The sequence below is a fragment of the Periplaneta americana genome, chromosome 10 (assembly GCF_040183065.1).
Source record: "Periplaneta americana isolate PAMFEO1 chromosome 10, P.americana_PAMFEO1_priV1, whole genome shotgun sequence".
NCBI lineage: Eukaryota > Metazoa > Arthropoda > Insecta > Blattodea > Blattidae > Periplaneta > Periplaneta americana.
This window is the reverse complement of record NC_091126.1, coordinates 78323965-78347676: the sequence shown is the minus strand read 5'-3', so window position 1 is coordinate 78347676 and position 23712 is coordinate 78323965. Positions and strand designations below refer to the sequence as shown.

Sequence of the window (23712 nt, the reverse complement as noted above, 5' to 3'; positions counted from 1 at the left end):
TTAACTTTAAACCTTGCTTCCTACGTTTTTAATAAATGGCCCTTGGCCCACTATAGTTCTGAACCATTCAAATAACCTTGTAGTGATACAGCGTTGTTAAATAACCAATAAAAAATTAGCCGAGTTTATCCTACATGCTTAAACGTCATATCAGTTTTGAGTTTAATCACGAAAAAAGAAAAGAAAATAAAATCTGCATTGAAACTGCATTTTTCGTTAAACTACTTACCTTGCGCCGCTAAATTAAAAACCATAAAATTTACTTTAATCTAGTTCGGACTGAATTTTTCAACTTCTACTCTTTTAAACTCATATTTTAATTTTGGCAATTCTACAGAGAAACTAGACCAAATGAAGCACAAATTTTCCTTTAACAATAACGTGCTCCGAATAGCAGGGAGCATTAAGCACGTGGTTTTACTTTCCGGCACCCAATACTTTTCACATAATAACCTAGAATTATGAATGGATGTATGGCCGCCATATTGTCCACATCAGACTTATACGAAAATTTCATTACTAAATGACTCTCAGTTTCTTCTCTCTTCCTCTCTCCCTTTCTCTGTTATATCTTCTGATCTGTGTCTCTCAGCTATATTCCTGAAATCACAACGTACATTTAATAACACATTTTTATTATTAAATACTTCTTAACAGAGGTACTCTCGAAACAGGGTCCTCTGGAACTAGTGTTGGGTACGTTAGCCATTCAGTTAACAAGACACTTCTTGATGAGACACGTAATGCAGATATTTAAGTTTGATCCATAAGTCCAAGTGAATTACTTTGAGTGAAGTAATAAAGGTGAGTTTTGGGTAGGCGGCATACAAGAAAATATTTTAGTGCACTAATGTGGACAATATGGCGGCGATCCATTCATTCATTCATTCATTCATTCATTCATTCATTCATTCATTCATTCATTCATTCATTATTACTTTCAATAGGTGAACAGTTCTAAAGTTATTCTGTGGAAAATATCGGTTGCCTACAAGTAAAATTACGTACTAAATGCGCTATAATATTCGTAGCACGTAATATGAGGTGCCTAGAAGCAGTCAGCAATCTCCACTTTGGAAAATTTTACAGTAGAAGCAAAAAACATTTTATTCTGTGGAAAATATCGGTTGCCTACAAGTAAAATCACGTACTAATTGCGTTATAATATTCGTAGCATGTAATAATTATTGTAAGAGAAAATATGTTACAGTGGAGCGTCTCGTTTCAGTACAATGAAAACGTAAACAAAGTGCAGGTAACGTGTGGGGGGGGGGGGAGGACGAGCCGTACGATAAACACGAGGGATGCACACGGTCTTAGTTACATTTATGGCGGAGCATTAATTGAAATTATATTTTCCAAAAACGCATAATACTATGTACTATACCTGAATAAATTGAACTTTGAGAAGGGAAAATTACGTTTACGAAATAGTGTTGTTCACTTCAGATCAATATACGTAGTTTTGTTAATTCGGCCACAGAAGACGGTGATATTATATTAGTCATACAGAGAATGAAATTCATGACCGTAAAAAAAATGCTGCTTGAAAACAATATCATGTAAGTAGAAACATTTGATATGTTACATTGAATTATTTCAACATTACAATTGCTTGTTTGTTAAAATATGTGTTTGATAAAGTTATGCAATTTGTGTTCTTTTGTCTTGTGTATTTTTGGAAAATATAATTTCAATTAATGTTCCGACATAAATGTTGTAACTAAAACCTTATGCATCCTCGTGTTTATCGTACGGCTTGTCCTCCCCTACGCGTTAACTGCACTTTGTTTACGTTTTCACTGTGCCTAAACGAGACGATCTACTGTACTTTCTTTGATTTAGTATTTCTGTAAAATTACCAAAATGTTTACTACATCTTTGTTCACTTATTACTCGACCAAGGCCAGTGGAGTCCTGCAGCCCGGAGCCGTGGCGCTACTGCTCCTACGTTCGTAATACCGCATCGTGATAGTTCACATTACGCCCGCGGCTTCACTCGCCTTGGTCGAGTACAGCGGCAAAGAAATTCGCACGATACCCCACACCGACGCGATATATTCGCAGCGCTGACGGAGACCAAATTTCGCGTATGCGGAGGAATATCATGTCGTAGCTCCTATGATAGTCAAACAATGGCACTGTTATTTTTAGGATTGGCAGGTCAATGTCTGAGGAAAGCATGGAACAAATTTTGAAATCAAAATTGTTTTTAAAACGCGGGGGAAAAAAGATACTAATTTGGAAGTGATCTGTTCAAAAGAGACATTTAGACCTTCAGAAGTGGTTAGCGGTAAACTTTTTTTATTTTTCACGTTAGATGGGGGTCAAAGCGAATGAAATGTTGAGAAAGAATGGAAATTACTTTTAAAAGTTGCCGCTATTCAAAATATTTACTGGTTTTCAAGTTACGGCGAGTTAAAGAAAACAGTATTTTTTACTTGGCGAAGAACTCAAGACAACCTCTTGTCTGCTTACAGAAATCTTTGCTCAGATTTAAAATCCGCTTACAAAATACTTCCATTGCTTAAATTGTTTTAATTACTCGTATGTGTTTTGAAATGTAATAATAAATATTAAATTAATGTAATTAAAATATAAATAATGCAATTAAAAATAAATGTAACCACAATATTAAAATAAATGTAGTTACAATATTAAAATAAATGTAACTATAATATTAGAATACATTTAATTAAATTATGAAATGAAAATAATCAAAATGGCGAACGATGATACCTAGTATTTAGCCTTAGATGTTGTGCTTGCGATTGCAAACGTTGTCAAAGAACTTAGAGCTCTGGAGGAGAAAACATATAGAAAAAAGAAAGAAGTGTGGGTGAGAAAGTGAAGTCCACGTAGAAAAATACAAAAGTGCATCAGAAACAAGAATTTAAAGATATCTGAAAAGATAAATTACCTATGAAACGAATACTCAGAGAATCCCTCATAACATGAATTACCATCCCAAGACATATAAATAATCGAAAATAGTGAAATGAAATAAAAGATCCTTTATTAGTAATATATTTTTTATTCCTACTGAGAGAGATGACATTGGAAGATTCTCGGTCATTTAGCAATTTTCTAGGCATTGATGAGAGTACGTTCAACAAACTCCTAACACGATATAAATTATTTTAGTGCCGTGAAATCAATACGTTCACATTTGGAAACAATTATTATACTTTAATTGTCCGCGTTTCTATTATAATGTAATATAATAAGTCTAAACCACCTCAATAACATATTTTTCATTTTTTTCATCATTAGATAAAAAAAGAAAACCATACTGACTTTTATTAAATTTTTAGCAAACTAATACTCCCTTGAATGTATAATGGCTACATTCACTGAAATGCGCTCTCAACGCAGAAAGTATTATAAAATTCGTACAGTATTTGCAGTTCTAAATATATGATCGTGCAAAAATAGTATACAATACACGTGTGTTAAGTGCGTAACAAAATCTCGAAAACAGAAGAGACTCTACTTCGTCTTGTCTTTTCTAACTTTTCTTTGATTCTGTTATAATGCGTCCTTCAAGAGAAGGAAGACAAGAGATGAAGCCAAGTCTAAAATCTGGGAGGGGTTTGTCCCACAAGTAGTGATATTCGCGTATAATTAATAAAATTATCCTGTAAGTGTAAGTGTGAAGCAGTATCTGCTAGGTGTAGATTTTTGCTAATTTTTTCGGCGATGTATGAAATGGAGGGGGAATGGAACTGGCCACCCTACTCCATTATCTCCTGGCCTAGTTGCCTCATAAGTGGTACCTTCTTGGTATCATTTGTGAGGTTCAGACTTTTCTTCGTAAAATTGACTACCTATAATATTGTTTTTAATATTTAAAAATTAATTGCAAGTCGGTTATTTTAATAGACAAATATCGCATAATAAAATAAAAACATTAGCTTAAGTCCAAAACATTGATTATTATTGATTGAGCAGTAGTGACACCAAACGCGAGTACTAATGTTAGGAGATACAGCGCGAATCCGTAAGGTTTAATGAAAACAATTAATAGGCCTATTTATGTTTATTGAAACAACTCTTCTGTACTAGCTAATACAAAAGTTCCTAGAGTATTTCATAGGAATAAAATATGAATGAGATTAGTTTTGACAAAAAATTGCTATTAAATATAGGTTTATATATTTGCTTTTAAGAATGAAACCTTTCCTAAACTAAGAAAATTATTAACTTTGAACTATTAAACCTTAGTAAGATGTTAAATGACGCAACGTTCATATAGGTAGGTTCTCTAGAAATATATTTCTGTACTAAGCAATGCTATGATATTCTGAAGGACTGATAAAAGTCAACAAAGATGCGAATATGAAATCATTCCTTATAGACAGGCCGTATGTAGGCTAGAATTTTTCTTTTAAGATATGTTAAAGATGTGAATAACTTACCACTTTCATTAAATTACAATTGGATTGCATCTCTTATTGCCCTTTTTCCTTACTTACTTGTAAGCCTCTAGAATAAATCGTATAAAACTGAATGTTTCCTTACAATTTCTCACAGAACGCCATAAAAAAAAACTCGCGGCGGCAGCGAAAAAAACCGCGCAGACGGCGAATCTAAATTTCAACGCTGCAGATTCGCAGACGTCCGGCGATACTTTCGCGTCGGTGTGGGCACACTCATATACCGTAATGTACTCTGAGACAGTGGCAACTCTGCGAAGCGAAACATTCGCCACCGGTGCGAATATTTCGCGTCGGTGTGGGGAGGCCTGTATACGCGAAATATTCGTCGCCGCCACGGCTGCGAATATTTCGCGTTGGTGTGGGGAGACCTTAATACTAGTCTACATATAAATTTTGACTATGTGGATTTAGTGGCTCTAAAGTAATTACAATGTGTTACCTTTTCATTACTAAGGACCTATTCTGGCCCACGGTATACAGAGATAGTTGTTCATAGACTATATTGAAGTGACGTCATATTTGACGCTTGACACAAGTACTAGGCCTATCAGGGAACATTTGCGTCTTGTTTATGCTGCAGTTTACGTTCTATTCAAGATTCAAAACTTGACCTCATTGACTGTTTACAATGCATTCTAGTGATAAAGAATGACACTACGATGACCTTTCCTACAATTTAAATTATTTATTCATTTATTTAATTGATTTATTCTATTGGCAGATTTACGGCCATAAGGCCTTCTGTTCTACTCAACCAGTATAAAAATACATAGCAAATATATATAACAGCAACAAAAATAGTGGAATAATAATAATAATAATAATAATAATAATAATAATAGTAATAATAATAATAATATCAAAATGTAGATGTGTTTGGTTACATGTAATTCGAACAGAGTTAAACAATTACAATTTAGTGTTAAATAAGATAATTTGTATCAAACAAATAATAAACGTATTGAAAGTTAGTTGGTGTATTAAAAACAAAAATCATATTCTACAAAATGTTATTTCTGAAGAAAGATCATACTCTACAGACGAAAAACAGTCTCTCTGACAACCGGCTTTAAGAGTAGGCCTAGTCATTGTCTGACTGCCCCTTTATACACTATTTATAAAATAAGTAGTAGTAATAATATAATAATAATAATAATAATAATAATAATAATAATAATAATGGCTTTATTTAACCTGGCAGAGTTAAGGCCGTAAGGCCTTCTCTTACACTCAACCAGGATTAAAACTTGCTTACACAGTTGAACATACAACTGGATCGGATTTACGTAATTACATACTGATACGATTTAGGTACATAATGAGATCAAAAGAGGGAGTTACATAAAAATTTACCGCACAAAATAAAATTAAACATAGTGGAATACATATTAATATTGTTAGAATCAAATACGAATCACACAAAAACAGAAGCCGATAATTCAATAAAAAATTGTACACAGTAAAAATAAAAATAAATACATTGCAATACATATTAGTATTAGATTACAAGTAAGTAGGATTCACATAATTAAACCAGAAACCGACAAATAAAAAAATGCACACAATAAAAATAATAGACTAATAATAATAATAATAATAATAATAATAATAATAATAATAACAATAGAACACAGTGGAATACATATTGGTGTTAAGTGATAAATAAACACGATTTGCATGATTACACAATAAAATAAGAAACAAAAAGTAGAAATAAATAGCCTACAGTGGAATACATTGCATTAAATATCTGCAACGCGTTAGGTCTGGCAACTCATCATAAGATATTTTTCTAATTTACATTTAAAAGAAATTAAAGTTCGGCAGCCCTTGACTTCAGGCGGCAGAGAATTCCAGTGACGAGAAGCAGCAACAGTGAAAGACGAATAAAGAGATGATGTGTGGAGTGGTATTTCTAGCGTGTTAACATATTGTGACCGAGTAGGGTTATGATAACGAGAAAGATTGTGGAATCGGACAAATGAGTAAGAGGGAGCAGAGGTGTGCAAAATTCGGTATAATAGAGAAAGGGAATGTAACTTTCTTCTCTCATTTAACATGAGCCACAATAATTTATCGAAAGAAGGCGAAATGTGCTCATATTAGCGGACATTTAGGCTATAGTATTACGAAATAAAGTACTGTGCATTATAATACACAACATTCAACATAATAGTGTAATAATAATAATGTTTGATCATTGTATGCCTACATTCTTTATGATAGTGTAAATAATAAAAATATATTCTATTGTACATAGCGTAAATAATATAAATTGTAAATATTAGTGTAATTGTTGAAGTGGTCTGTTTTGTTCCGAGTAATTCTACTAACAAGAGTCGCGTGAGCAGATAGGAGTACTTCGCTTGCTAAATGCACGCGCGTCATCTGCTATGGTGAAAATTCGAGTAATAATTAATATTTTAGCCTCCTGGGATAAAGTACGATCCTATTACTAAAATGACTGTACTATTCGATATAAGAAGCCTCTTGCGCAACAGTTTATATCTCATTGTGTTCAAATTTAGCAGAGAACTATACATCAAATATGTATAAACAAAAATTGCTCTGGGTTTTAATGTGTTACGCATTTTTGTTTTCATTTTCATCATTTAAAGTTTTATTACTATTGTAATTCGAATTGTCAAAACGTATACTAAATCTCAAGGGGCATAAAAACCCAGAGCACATTTTAATCCTTGTGCTTATTGCAATATTGCCAGAAATGTTCTGATTCCGATAAGAACTGTATCGTAAAGAGCGTTTCATACACAGCGCAATGCTGAAAATTATTGAAGAGCTGAGAAAAGAAACAATGAAATTCTACTGTAAAATAAATTAAATATGCATGCCTTTAGAACTATCCGCTGCGAAGTTAGAAAGGGCGGAACGGGTGAATTGATACCATTTTGTGACAGAGTTTGGCTTATTCTTAATGAAAAAAATGAAATTAATTTTTTGTCAAGAATCCTAAAAACTCAGTCACAGCCCTTCTTAAAGAATAAAATAATATATATGATGCATGTTTCTCGTTATAGGAAACTTCCCATCCTGAAAAAACCATTGGCCTTCGTCGGATACGAACCCGCGAGTGTCGCATCTAGTATCAAGCATTGTGACAAACATTGCAACAATCATTATACGAGGTCGAGTCTTGCCGCCAAATTCAACCTTGAGATTTTGACTCGTCAACAGGTTTTAATTACACGTGAGTCGAAATGCATGTTTCTTCACTTGATGCACGTAATGCCTTAGTTACGCATGGTTGCCTGAGAAGATAAGCATTATGTAACTTTCACCATTTTGTCACCCTATTCGCGACCTCAATATCTTGTACGATACCATTGTGATAGGCTAGGGCTTGTAGACAAATCATGGAGTAGTACACTGTCGTTCAGAGATATCTGAGCGCAACAAATCGATAGTAATAGTGTAAATTTGGCTTCTTTAGTTATTACGTCTATGAATAGATGGCGAAGATAACAGTCAGTGTCGCCAATAGTATATAAATATACTCACATTGTTGAATTGAAAATCTCATCCCCTTCTGATGCTTGTAAAAAGCACTAGAGCCCGGTTTCTTCAACCTTTGTTAAATTAGCCTATAATATTGTGTTATTCCACTTTAACTGTAAACTTAACAGTTGAAGCATTTCTTCAACTACTGTTAGTACTAACAGACTGTTAAAACCCATGTTAATTTTGGCCTAACTGCCCAATTTCATGCAGTTAAATCATTTAACTCTCATTAACATATAAGTGGTGCGTTAGATGCTGAACTTTTATGTCTTGATTATTTAGAAAATGCTATCCATGAATACATAAATACAGCGAATGATTTCAATGATTTGACAGAACAGAAGTTCATACAAAGGTATAGGTTATTTTCTGCCAAGCCTCGCTTTTCGTTTTCAACGTAGATTCGTTTGTTTGTTTCTTTTCAATAATTGGTTTGCACTGCGAAATTATTTCCAGCAGAAGACTTCTCTCGAACGAAGAGAAATTAGTCCCACAATTTCTTTTTGTCCAATTCTTTTCCATTTCATAACAGCAATATCAATATGCCGCTTCACGCTACTGTGATACAAACTACGGAAAGAAGCAGAGCGAATAGAAAGACTTCTTACCCGAACTGCGTTTTGAAAGTTCACTCCTCAATTTCCCTGTCACAGGAAAATTTTGCACAAGTGTTTACAACCACATCTTTTCGGATGAAAAGAACTGCTATGTTATCGTATTACATTAATATTTTTCAGCATTACTTTCATATTCGTCCGAGTAGCTCAGTTGGTAGAGCAATTAGCTATTGACTGGAAGGTCCGCGGCTTGAATCCGTGTGTTGACGGGTTTTCTCGTTGTCAAGTTTCCACATCTCCTAGGTTCAATTAGCCTCCTATCAAGTTGGGTACCGAGTCTTTCCCAAGCGAAAAAGGCTGCCGGTTGCCAGCCACACCATCTCAATCTAATGCCGAGATCAAGAAAGCATGCTGCCCTACAACCATGCGCCCTCCAAGTGTCTTCATGGGATTTATAGAGGATAAATTTACCTTTTATTACTTCCACATCGAAACAGGAATGTCCGGCCAGCATACCGTGCCTAAGATCGCAGGTCGCGTCCCGACCACTGCAGTCAATTGGACCTCTTGTAAAGGATAGAGAGGCTCCATATAAACCAATCGTTGTCATGATACCTACGGAAGCTAATGGAGTTTCAGTTAACTGTAGGTTAAATGATAATATTGCACCTTTAAAAAAATTACAATAACTTTTTAATTAATTTGAAATATTTTAATTAAATCTAATGTTACATAAAATTTAAGAATAGCTATCAAGAACCTTTATAAATAACATATATTTATAAATTTCCGTTTCGGTTATTTGAGACCATGGACAAATTTGTCCTTTTAGGAATTAAAAGATTAATATCTCTGAATATTACTTTCACGTGCGGCCGGGTATCTCAGTTGATAGTGCAATTCGCTACTGAATGAAAGGTTCCGTGCTTTATTCCGGGTGTTGACGGCATTTTCTCACTGTCAAACTTCCACAACGGCCCCGAAGTTCACTTACAAGCAAGCATTCTCATGGGGGCAGATAAAAAAGTTATTTTTTTCTTCCACCATGTTAAGAATATCACAAAAGTGCTTACACAAATTTTGGATACTCGAGCGCAGTTACTACGGCAGTAAAAAAAATAAGTTTCCCTGAGATCGTTTACAGAAAGAGAACACTATTTAATGGAAACGTATAGGGATATTTTATGCGAAGTTTTACCGTTAGATGCCAGAGACGTTCCATGCGGCACAACATGTTGTAGGGCTGTTGTTATGTCATATGCTACAGTTCATTACGTTCTCCCGTTTGTTGGTTTTCTTTGCGTGTCAAAATGTATTTATATTATTTTGTATAATCTAGTATAATTTAATTTCATTAAGTATTTTCTTACCTCATAATCTAATTTAATTTACAATAAATAATAGCGTAAATTTGTATAATACTGAGCGATTCCCCTTAAGAGAATAATGGGAAAATCTGCAGTACGCAAAATATATTGTAGATACGAGTAAATTGAATGTTTATGAATCTAAACGAGAACTTTGAGAACGAGGTGCACGAATAAAAAAAAATAAGAACTTTGTCGAAGGTGAATATTGCCTCTTTAATCATTAGAATTGTAAGTACCGTACCCGAAAAATAGGATATGCAGCCAACAATGTGTCCTTTATATAAGGACGGGACTATCGTGCTTGAATTCCACGTATTTTTCCTCTAGTTGCAGAGAGATGAAATGCAATTTTTAATAGAATGATAAAATATGATCAAAGTAGTATCACGATTATTCATGGGTTTTGTAGGTTAAGGGCATCCAGTTTTGAATATGTAGGACAACTTTGAAAATTTGAAATTAAAACAGGATTTTTAATAGTATTAATCTACATTAAAGACATTATTCACAAAATGGATTTTTGGAGTCAAAATTCCCTTACTTTCTTATTTTATACATGGACTATATTATTTATAGGCCTATATATTTTTCATTACGGATTGTCCTGCATAATAATCACCCCAGTTATTCGAGAGTATACTGTAGGCCTAATATCGTTCCATTGTACTTGTAAAATTCAGGTGTAAACTTCGGAGACTTCGACAAGTACTGAATATAAGCTAACATAGCTTGCTGTCGAGGTTGCATATATTTTTATTACAATTTTTCTTCGCTCTCTTCCAAAATTAAACTTAGCCAGCAATTCCTTACTTGAAGTAGTTTTTTTGTTTAATATTGAGGCGCAATTTAATTAGTTATAATTTTTAAGGTTGAAAGCATATATTCAGAATATTTCTGGACCTGATTGAAGGTAAAAAGCTTTCCTTGGTTTTTACATATAGGAACACGACAACAATTTTTTTTTATTTTTAGCTGTTTTTAAGACTATTTAATATACTAATAGACTACGTAAATCCTCAATGTTTATATACTGGAAAACAAATGCAAACCCAAAGCGCATCCCTCAAAGTACACCCGCGCTATCTGTTGATGCAAGTTCAGGATATCCCTATTGGAACAAATACAATTTTTGAGCTATTTTCCCACAGGAATTGAGACATTTGTCATAACGTTGGATCAAATTTTATATTCCTGTGTCATAGAAGTCTGCCGCCTGGGATCGGAGCTAGTGTATGACAGCCGTCTGCACCTCTCTGTTGATCTCATGGTATATAACAAATTAATGTCTCATTTCCGGTGGGGAATATGTTGAAAAATAGCCCAACAATTATTGCTGTGTCTTTTCCAATAAATTTTTCCAATGAAATTGTTTTCTTTCTGTAAACGTCCCAGGAAAACTTGTTTTTTTACGGCCGTCGTAATTGCGTTTGAGTGGCCAAAATTTGTATAAGCACTTGTTTTGACGTTATTAACATTGTGGAAGAAAAAATAAATAACTTTTTTATCTGCACCCATGGAAATGTTTGTTTGTTAGCCTTCTATCAAATTGAGTAATGGGTCTTTCCCAAGGGTAAAAAGGCAGCTGGGGAGCGGTGCCTGCCAACCATCTCATTCCATTGCCGAGCCCTCCAAGTGCCTTCATGGCATGTATAGGGAATAACTTTGCCTTTTATTGCTTTCACATCGAAACCATTCCCTGTATAACCGTGAAGTTACGCAACTCCTGTTTACATCAGGAGCCAAGAAGCAGCGGGCGCCAGCAGATGGGAACATCACTCCTTTGACTTAGTATACTACCACAGTCTAGTACAGCGGTGGCGAAAATGTAATCGTGCGCAGAGCCACTGTGTAACCTGAAACGTGCATAGGACCTATGGTGGGAGGCGGAAACCCGAAGGGGAAGTGAAGCAACTGTCTGACTTATTAACGGATTTTCATTTTCCTTACGTCAAGCACTTAAATATAATTTTATACAGTACAAGGCTACAAACTATGATTAGTACGTGTAACGAAGAAAGAAATGAACAATAAATGAACAATATCACAACCTAAAATTAACTGTCTTCAGAATGTCTCTGCGACAAAGTTTCAAAATCAGGAATTATGTCACTTACTGCCAGTCGTAGTTGATCACGAAGGTATTTGTCTGTCAGTCGTGATCTAAATGTGGTTTTCACTATTTTAATTGTGGAAAATAATTTTTCACAAACGTAAGTTGTAGCGAACATGGCATCAACAGAGCAAGGGAAAGAACGAAGCTTCGGATATTTATTTTTTGGCAAAGATTTGAAAGTTCAACATTTGTCAAGACCTTACATCAAGCTTTCATTTGACATCACATAGTAAATCAGTGAGTTCAAATTGAAGAGCTAACCGCATTAATCGTACACTTAGCGGCAAAAAGAATGGGCCGGCCGACAATTTCTAAGTTCCAGAGACATACATTGCGCATGCTCGTCTCTCTCTTTTTTCTTACGACGCTTTATCAGCAGCTTAGGCATGCTCGTCTCGTCAATGCCGTAGTTCACTAGGTAACACATAATTAAACCATTTAAATTTGCTGTATTTTGTTTAAGAGGCTAAAATATGTAATAAAATCGAATGGCGGGTTGACTCTAGATATATCAGGGCCCTTGGAGAGTGAAATAATAATAAAATTGATAAATACAAAATTGACCGGAGCGAATATGAACAGGAAAACCATGTATTATGCCGAACCGATATAAACAGTTACAGTAGCGTAAGTTGTTACGGCATTGGTATATTGAATAAGTTAGTAATAGTAGCTCAAGGTTCGAATCTCCTCCAATCTTCTTTTTTTTTATTACAAATTTGCCATCATATGTGTCTCGCAAAGCTATAATTATGTGGCGATATATCTTAGAATATGCCCAAACTCTAATAAATAATAAACCTCCCTCTCTCTTTCAAGCAATACTGCTATCTGTTAACATAACGTTCTGTCTCGTCATTACGCTTGAAGATGGCACAGAAACAATAACTCATTGCCCTTGTTCGGATAGGTTATTCTGCGTATGCTACTCTCCGACAGGTCTTCGATTGGAGAAATGTCATTTTCTCCAACCAGGTAATTGTCTCCGGTAACATTCTGTGTATGCTACTCTCCGACAGGACGTTGATTGGAGAAATGTCATTTTCTCCGAAGAGGTAATTGTCTCCAATAGCAATGATAGTACTGCCCTAGTTTATTGTATGAATGGCCACCGATACGCTTCGCGTGACGGTCGTGTGTTGGGGGTGGATGTCACGCGATGGGGCAGGACTTCTGGAACGCATCCACGGTCTGTTTACGGCAGAAGTCTACGAACACATTTTGGCAAATGTAATGATCCCTTCCGCCCGAAAACGATATCCAGAAGGAACACTTTTCTTCCACCAGGATAATAATCCGATACACACCGCCAACCGGATTCAAAGATGGTTTACGAGGAGGCGTGATATCGACCCAGTCGACTGGCCTCCAAATTCACCGGATATGAATCCCTTTCAAAATTAGTGGGCTGCAGTCAAAAGGATCCTACGCTCTAATTGGGCAGAACAACCACCCGTTCGGACATCTGAGGAATTGTGGGACAGAGTTCTAGATGCAAGGGAGAAGATGGCCAAGAATTTAGACCTGTTCCATAATCTTGTGGACTCCATGCCGCGCAGAATGAGGGCAGATGTTGACGCAGGTGGTTTGTGGACGAGATGCTAGTCCCCACCACAGCCTTGTTTTATTAATATATTAACAAATTGTTTGTTTTTGTTAATTTAATTATTTATTTGTGTTTGATATGCGTCCAATTTTTTAGGATGTGAAACAAGTATTTTTGTTTATACAGGCCAGGTCTAACCTATTAATAGCCCACAGGTGATAGGCAATAATATTTTTACAAGGCAGGCATAACGAAGTTTGTTAACAAATGCCATTTCACATTTAAGCTAATAAATGAAGTAAAAGTTAAAATAATAAAAAAAATAATTTTACCGTACCAGGAGGCGAATTCACAACCTCTGGTACGGATGTCAGACTTCTTACCACTGGGCCACACACTGCTCCTAAGGTTTATTACCTTATAGACGGACGACTTTCAATGAAGAGACACCACAGCAATGCCTTGCACTGGGTTACATTTACACGAGTGAACCGCGCGATAGAACTTAGCATTTCTATCGACCAAGAGTCGGCCCATTCTTTTTGCCGCTGAGTGTACATCTGCTGAAAAAGAGTCGACGTACAGAGATGAATGATGATGATGATGATGATGATGATGATGAAAACAACAATAACACTTAACCTTTTAATGTTTCATCAGTAACATGTAGTATAATGCCGTTTTATGTTATACAACCGTTTTCCTCATAATACTTGTGAACAAATCGTACATTTAATATTCTCATCATATTGACAGCAAAAAAATGCGTCCTCCCATCCTACTTGGAACTTTCGTACATGGTTTCGAGAGAGACATATGCCACTCGCAGGTCAGAGACAAATACAAATGGAACTGAGTTTGACTCCAGTGAGTGAGAGGGTGGGGCTTGGCGGAGGTTAGAAGCAAGCACAGCTATCACTGCGAGCCACAATGTCTCGCGAGTCACGTTCTCGCCACGGCTGTACTATCTCATGCTCATCAGTGTTGCCAGCTGGACGGAAATTCCGTCAAATCTGACAGAATTTCAACATAGCGGACGGTAAAAGAATGGCTTTGACGGGTGATGGATTTTCTGCCGGAATTTACGATTTACATCGTCTTTTGACGTTTTTCAGCTGCTGTCATTTCAATTGTTTAATTTTTGGGGGATTTTACTTTTTATTTGAACAGGCCTGCCTGTGCCGTAGCAAGTTAAAGAATCCTCTGGTCCACACCTGTGGAGTAACAGTCAGCGCGTCTGGCCGCGAAACCAGGTGGCCCGGATTCGAATCCCGGTCGGGGCAAGTTACCTGGTTGAGGTTTTTTCCGGGGTTTTCCCTCAACCCAACACGAGCAAATGCTGGGTAACTTTCGGTGCTGGACCCCGAACTCATTTCACCGGCATTATCACCTTCATATCATTCAGACGATAAATAACCTAGATGTTGATACAGCGTCGTAAAAGAACCCAATAAAAAAATCCTCTGTATCAGATTTCCTCGTAATCAATTCAGAGGTTGAAGAATTTTTATCTTAATCAAGATTGGTAAGTTGTGTTAAAATTTGCTTTTTTATTTGTGTATAGATATATTGAGTGGGTCTTTTTATTTTGACGGATTCTGACGATTTCCAGGTGTTAGATTGACGGGGACACAATTTATGTGTTGGCAACACTAATGCTCATTCAGCTCGCATCATCTGTTGTAGATTCTTGTCTTTTTTCGTCTTCTTGTACGTAAGTGTCATCCATGGAAGTGAAGCATTGCGTGTCTGAATTGTTAATCCTAGTTTGTTGCAGTTATTGCATTATAAAGATATTAGAAGTGGTGGACATGCAGTAGAATGAAAAATTGCAATGCTGTGTACGCTTTCGGAATGTATTGTAATTTCTTGTAGTGATAAGCAATAATTCCATGAACGGAAAGTGTATAGCTATAGGAGACTTGTGATCACATCTACAAAAGATAGGCAGGATAAATTATATCGCAACCTCTATAAAAAAATATTCCCACAGTTATTCAGAAAAGTGATGCGAGTGTAGATACTTCCACAGTGATTGACGTCGCTCGGAAGAATAGTGCAACAAAAGAAGAAAACAGCCTGCACTAAGAGGAAAGCGTAAGGACGCAGTAAGTAAATTGCTAAGTAGGGAATTAAAAACAGTAAAATGATAAAGTATTTTATTGGATGCTGATGAGTCAGGAATCTTAGTGGTTTCCTTGCGATCAAACATGACATTTTTAGTCGTAACTTTTCGGTACGCATAGTATTCTCAATATCCATAACACTCAAATTACAGCATTTTGTTTACTGCCCGGTTAGAGAAAAGCCCGTAAATTACAATAGAAATATTAACTACATAGGCCTACATGTATGACTTTAGTATACAGAATGAACCGTAAGTAATATCATTAATTTCAGTGGCTATTCTTTAAAATGTTTCAAAGGAAAGAGTTTAATATAATTTTATTTTGATCGTTTTTTCTTCCTTTTCGAAATGAAAATTGTTTTATATGTAACATTTCATAGCGTGTTTTGAGAAAGCCATTGGTTTAATCCCAAATATGGTCAGTCAGTTTAAGAGAGCAGTGTATTATGATAAATGACATACAATTAAATTATGATTTATTTAACGACGCTCGCAATTGCAGAGGTTATATCAGCGTCGCTGATGTGCCAGAATTTTGTCCCGCAGAAATTCTTTTACATGCCAGTAAATCTACTGACAGCTTGTCGCGTTTAAGCGTACTTAAATCCATCGATCTGGGCTGGGATCGAACCCGCAACCTTGAGCACAGAAGGTCAGCGCTATACCGACTACGCTACTGAGGCCGAATATATATATATATATATATATATATATGAAATAACAATTTTAATTGTAAAGGAAACTAAAATAACCAAGGATAGAATATCTACGTTACTGGAACGTTTCGGGGTATATTGATGTGGATATTAACAATAAAAGATGGCGTGGGGTCTTAAAAGACCTCAGGTTAGTGTCGAGGGTTAGGAATAAGTTTCTCTATCCGCTAGTTAGTAGAATTCAGCAGACAGTTGTTTCCATATGTGTTAATAACATTCCGAGTTGGAAAACAACTAGGGAAGTTTTGAAACCTTATTCAGTATTGTATTCGAATTAGATAACATTACCCGCAAAGCACCGCTTTTACGAGAGAGAATTTGGTAGAAATCTTAGGATGTTCATGTCGAATAACACCCTACTGTAAATAGCATAACAAGTTAAATTATAACAGACCTGAATATCTGAAAAATCATGAGTCTTACAGCTCTTTCGTAGCTATTCTGTAATTCAGTAAAAATACCCTATGATTGGAGTAGCTTCATTATCGCCTGAAAAAAGAGACGGCTTCTTGAGCACCCGAGCTGGATGAGGTTAATTTATGAGGATATGTGACAAATATATTTAACAATTTTTAGGTTTATTACAATATACAGTATAAATAACAAAACAATATATCAAATGCCTTGCCCGCCAACAAGTATTTTAACGCAGCAGAACATATTTGAAAGGGAGACTGAAATTTTTTAGACATTCGTAGCCTCTTTATTTTCAACACACGCCAATTTAATTTTAATTTAATTGAAATATTAAACCGTTTTTTTTAATTAATGGTGCCACAAAACGTATAGGCCTATTTACTAAGTTGATATGTATTTGGTGTATACTGGAAAGATGCGTTTAATTTTGACTATCGTATTAGTTTCTTGTGCTCTGTACATATTATTATTGAAGTTATTTTTATGCTCTTTCATGAATGTCTTCCATTTCTGAAAGTGGTGGTTTGATTTCTTTACCCTAATTCACTACTTTTCTATGGAAATACATTGTATTTCTATGTCGCGTTTCGTTGCTTTTGTCGTCAGTTTGTGTTCTAGAAACCGCTACAAATTGTTGGTAGTAAGATTTTTTTATTTCCGTTCCGCTATCCTTGAACATAACATCCCTAACAACTTTAAATAACAAATGAGTTTGTACGAAGTTGTAAAAACCGCTTCTCTTAATGCAACTAATGTTACGACTTCGGCCGTGTTGGGAAACAAGACACCTGTTGTAACAGAAAATGTGTTCCTGCATTATGTAAGTATTAAAATATTCACGAATAGTTTCAAGGTTAATAAAATAGCCGTCAATTTACTGAAGAAACTAAATTATTTACGTTTTTTTATTTCTCATTTCATTTATTAAAGCGACCAATACATATCTGAGAAAAATACGCCACTATTCAACATTAGCATTGTACGTGTGTATTATTTATACCCCTTCTTGAACCGCATTTATTTAGAATGTTGTGGAAAATTTCTTGCCATCACACTTTTGCCGTGGTGTATGACGAAATATTTTGGGTCGATCTGCACCTCAGGCTAAAGGGACAGGTGCAAGACGATATAATTTTGGCCGATCTGCACCGAAAAATATTGTGTAAATAAGTCTCCCCGAAATTATTTTGTTTAAAATAAGTTTCAGCGTTTAACGTTTTTCTACGTAGGCCTACCACTTGACAAAAATTTAACAGCTACAGCATAGCCCTATTTTGGGAGTTTCGTCGATGCCAACTGCCATATTGTCATATTCTTTCATCAGGAATCCGGGACAGTTGATGATACTGCGTTCCTTCCGTAACGTGATAACACATTTGAATTAATTCAATTTGTAATACAGCTGATTTTATTCGTTTTGTGTGTTTTAACTAATTATATAGGGCCTGAACGTTCGATTTTGTTACATTTTTGCTACATTATGAAATTTACTTTGAATTACTGGTAAAGTCTGAAAAAATAATGTCATATTAGTGTCTGATCTGTACAGAAAAATACATGATACAATGTTTAAATTCTATCAATAATAAAGCGACTTCCAAAGATAGTAAAGAGTAAAGATACTACGCAATACTTAATACACACTATAGTAGGCTTATTATAGTTTTTATTCCAATACAACCCGATAGATTGCGCCACGCATCATTGACGACGTTGAGCATAGGTTGGACAGGGTGTTGAAAAATGAATGAGGAAATATTTTAAAAATAATTTTATAGAAATGAGCAAAAATTGTATTTTTCCAATCCTTTTGACATTCCTGGACAAATGTAATTCAGCGCACGACACAGAACACACCGTTAAAATCCAGAACAATCCTGGGAAATTCAGGACGTTTGGCAACCCTGCTCGAGACTAGGCCTCATTGAATGAGAAAACGATAATGAAATGTTTAACGAGAAGGCTCCGCCTTGTTAAATTTAATTGCGGGCGGTATGAAGATGGACATGAAAATAAATATAAAACTCTTACTTCAAATCCAAATATCCTTACAATTCCAACCATACTGACAGTAACAATGAGGAGTGACATGAAAGTTTCATGCAATTACAGGGATTCTATAAATCCCCTTTTTATTTATGAAATATAGTTTTCGGAATTTCGAGCATGGAAACCAAAAATTCTCCCTCTTTTCTATACACACTGTGACATCATTTATCCTCTTCATCTTTGCCGCCACCATCATCCTCACAAACTCTTGCTGTTTTGAGTAACAGGCATGTTGGCCTGTGTGAAGTTTCCAAGAGAGTTTTCGAGTTGTTCAATATTTTAAAGGCGTTTTTCACGTGAATAAACTAATGATTCTGGATCCTCCTGAACGGAGACGAACAACGCATTTCTCTCCTTCTCATTTAGCAGTGGACATGAAAATCAATAGGCAAGCGAAGGCGTTTTCTCATTAAGTAATAATAATCACGCTGTCTGCTTACGATTCTTTTTTTCCAGCTCGAAACGTCGCACATCACTCGATCTGAATTTGAAATAGATGCACGCAACGGTGTAACGAAATACCTAGAGCAACATAAGAGCCATTATTCCATTGTTTCTCCAGTCACTCTCCATAATGTGACGCAAATGGGCAAATTCATTTTTTCACTGCAATATTTCAGCGATTCTGAAGATCGAATGCGAAAAAAATCATTCGCAGTCTGTACTATACTTGAAGCAATGAACCTAGAAATAAATCGCACTATTTAAATGTTTTAATATAGCGGTAGCATATCTGTTACCGTCCCTCGCCTTGGCATTGTGATCTAAGGGTACGTACACGTTGGAGCAACGATAAACGATACAAGAAACGACCTAGCGATGCTTTGGTATTATCAAAGAATCAAGTGTTCATACCGGAGCAACGAGGACGCGGGAAGCGAACATTTTGATTTATCAGTAGAAGATATTCTACATCCACTTGATGAAAGAAGATCTGTAGAAAATATCAGCTGCTAGGTACAAGGTTAATATAACTTAAATACGTACAAAATTGAACCCGTTTCTCATTCCAAAGCTAGTATAAGTTCATTGTGATGTGATTGGTTCTTGTGATCACATGACGTATCACGAATAAATACACAATTGATCAATTTGTCAATATCCATGTTATTTAATTTAATATGCCGAAATAATCATAAATCGATTAATACTCGGATATATTGATAGCTACCGGTCATTATAGCTACAGATTAACATTATCTTAATCAGAGATCATATGAACGACAAAAGCGAAGAAAATGGAATTTTCATTTTTCATCTCTTTTATCGTGTATCTTCGCTTTTATCGTTACTCCAATATGTACACCTCCATGACAATGCAAGTTTCAATTCTCTCTGATATAGCATCGCTGCTTCTTTTATCGTCTATCGTCGCTCCAACGTGTACGTACCCTTAGGTATCCTGCCTAGGACTCGCGTTACGGAATGCGCGCTGGTTCGAGTCCTCATGGGGAAGAAATTGTCTCATGAAATTTCGGCCAGTGTATGGGACCAGTGCCCACCCAGCATTGTGATGGACTTGCGGATCTACGATAGGTAGCGAAATCCGGTTACGAAAGTCAGCTATAACGGCTGGGAGGATCATCGTGCTAACCACATGATAGGCCTACATCCATTCTGGTTGGATGATCGTCCACCTCTGTTTCGGCATATGGACGTGAGGCTAGCAACCGGCTGGTCGGTCATGGTCCTTCAGGGGCTATCGTGCCTCGGATTATATTATTATATATCTGTTACCCGCGTGGTCCGGGGATAGTATGCAGAACTCGTCCGTGGGCTCGTTTCCCAATGGAGCTTCATTACCTGGTTGGATATTCCGATGTTTTCCTGAACTGTAAATTGTCCATGCCCCTGACTCAGTGCTAGTGCACTTGCTTTTATATCCGAGCGACCCGGTTTCGATTCCCGGTTAGGTCGTGATGTAATTTCCTGTCGATAAAACAAACATTACAGAGAGTTTTCTTTTGGTACTGCGCTTTCCGTCTTTCATTCCACCAAAATACTCCATCTTCCCGTCATTAACATCTATCATCTGCAATACACTGCTCCGCCTATTGAATCTAAAGAAAGCAGAAAAACAGTACAAAGTGGTGTGCTGTGATGAGGATCCAAGCCCCAGCGTGCCAGTAAGGCATCATGTCACAAACACATCCACGTCTGAGTATTTCTCACAAAGTAAATATTATTCAACGTCTTGAAAACGGCGCAACTATTAAGAATATTTAATATTAGAGGAGAAAAATTTTCTCCGGCACCGGGGATCGAACCCGGGTCCTTGGTTCTACGTACCATACGCTCTCACTATTGAGCTACGCCGAAGTCCAATCCACAGCACCGGATCGAACTCCTCTCCTCCAGTGTTTTTCCCTTTTGGCCTGACTCCAAGTTGGGCATGTATGTTGACATTTTATATTAAGTCAACTGCCATTATACAAGGAGCACATTCAGTTGAGTGACTTGATGGCCGGGATTCCACAGTAATGTGCACAGTAATCTGTACTGAAATATGCACTGTTGCTAGAAGAATTTTCAATGGTGAGAGCGCTTGGTACGTAGAACCAAGGACGCGGGTTCGATCCCCGGCGTGGGAGCGAATTTTTCTCCACTAATATTAATTGTTACCATAACAGATATATTTTGTAGGACCAAAAAATAATATTTATTAAGAATATTGCTGGAGGTTTTAATGTAACATTAAATTAATTAATGTATTTATTTATAATTTAAGTTTAATTCTAGGAAATAAAATTAATTTGTATTAACATAGTATCAGATTCACTTTTTACAATGAACAGCTCTTAAATACCCATTCCTTTGTGATCTATTTTTTTTTACTGTCTATAATATTCCCTGATTTTCATATTCTACCTAAATAGTATGCTTGCCGATTGCAGGGGACTTGCTCCGCGTGTATTATCGAAGTAGGTAAACATTGACCTTTTCCTATATCGACGGAGCAGTGTAGTTAAAAGAAGGCTGGGGTGAATTCTTGCGGTAATACGGTTTCCGATTCTGATATATGAAAGACACGGTTCTTTTGCCCCTGAGGGTTATCAGGTACAAGTATGGGAATGGGACATGGCTCTGTCAGAGTTGAGGCAGGACCTATCAGCGTCGAATTCTCGAATGCCACCCAGTCCACGTGTCGCGCTTGGGACTTATATCTTCTGATCAGAACGTTAACTAAAGTCCATCGCTGTGGAGTGACGGTTAGCATGTCTGACTGGAAACTAGGGGGCCCGACTTTAAATCCAGGTTCGGACAAGTTATAGCCATTTTGGATAAGTGTGTACCACTTCTATTATATTTTATACTAATTGAAATAGTGTCTACTGAAATTGATGTTTAAAAGTGAATTATTTAAGAAAACTACTTATTTTATGTGTTGAGACATAATAAACATAAAAAATCAAATTGTAAATAGATGAAATTTGACATTTAATTGTGGCACAAAGATACACCGCTAATTGGGGAAACTTTGTACAACATCTGTGTTTTCCTATTACATTCAACTCTCTATATTCCCCTCCAAATTCAAGGTAACTTTTGACTATACAATAAAAAAGGTAAAAAACATAAAATTACTTAGCACACGTTAAAAAGTGTTCAAATTTTAAAAAAAGGTGTATATCTTCGACAGACGGCCTGTTTCGACGTGATGTTACGTCTTCATCAGTGTCTCCTGAACTACTGGTGATTCTGCGATGTGCATTTGTCGATTGTAGGGGTGGGGGTATGTTGCTCTTACGGTGGGGGCTGGTTGTTTGTGTGTTATGACGTATCATGACATCGAAGGTACATGAAATTTTATTTCATATGATGGCACAAAAAAGTTTATTGCAACCGTGGAATATTTACTGTAACTATAAAACATAGCTACTAGCACTACAACAGAAAATATAAATACAATTTTTAGGTGTTTATCACCTACATGTGTGTTCGGTATAAGTTATTTTTAATTCTCTAATCAAATTTTTCACAGTCTTAAAATAATCAGTTCATACATCCCCCTTTTATTTACCAACTTATTAACTTTCTTTATTACTTCAAATTGGTGAGGTCTTTCCTTCTTGACGTTACAACTGACTTTGTATCTGGAGATGGGACCATGCAGTTGAGTGCCATTGACTGTAGGCCTATCAGTGATTCTTTATATGAGACTATTACAAAGTCATCGCAGCACAGAGCATCAACATTCTCAGTGAAAACATATTTGGTCTCCCAAAATTATTTCCGTATTTATTTTTCAATTTATTCACTAGTGTTTGTTTTGGGATGGAATACAAGCATGCAAATTCTCGTTCACCAAATTTTTCAGTGTTTAGGTCATCTAGTGCCTGCTGTAGAGTTTCTCTGGAATATCTTGTCTTTATTGCATACTGTCTTCTCTCTGGAGAATCCTTTTGACTTCTTGCCATCAACACTTTCAACACCTTATGGAAATCTAATATGAGTGTAAAAATTAGAACAGTAGTTTAATAAACAAGGTGAAAGAAATTTAATTAATAAACCAACTATGCAGGACTTAGTAGAAATTAATTCTTCAATTCAAACTTAAAATGTGTCTGTAGTAGATCTAGTAGTTATTTTTTATATTAATTTTATGTAACAATTGTCTCATGTTATTTAGTAAACAAATGAATTGTGTTATAATCGAATCTAAATGCTTACAATAGAATCAATATTACCGTGCAAACTTTGTAGCGTTTTTTTTTTACTTGAAATCGAACCAAAACAGCACTGTCCGATTAAATTTATAATTTAGAAGACATAGGATTACGTATTTCACGAGGTTGTTAATGTATTTTAAAGAACAAAGAATAAGCATTAACACTTGCAATAATTGTAACAGTAAAAT

At 35.9% G+C, this 23712-nt stretch overlaps 1 protein-coding gene across 6 annotated transcripts in view; it reads left to right on the top strand.

The window, feature by feature from the left end:
* The window catches only part of LOC138707810 (serine/threonine-protein kinase NIM1), a 918589-nt gene that overhangs the window by 164035 nt on the left and 730842 nt on the right, over window positions 1-23712 (top strand). For 4 of the 6 annotated variants that reach the window (XM_069837753.1, XM_069837752.1, XM_069837749.1 and 1 more), the window contains one exon: window positions 7478-7647. The exons of the other annotated variants lie outside the window; for them this stretch is intronic. The gene's annotated coding sequence lies outside the window, so the exon portion shown is untranslated. The remainder of the gene's footprint in view (window positions 1-7477; window positions 7648-23712) is intronic. 6 annotated transcript variants of the gene reach the window in all.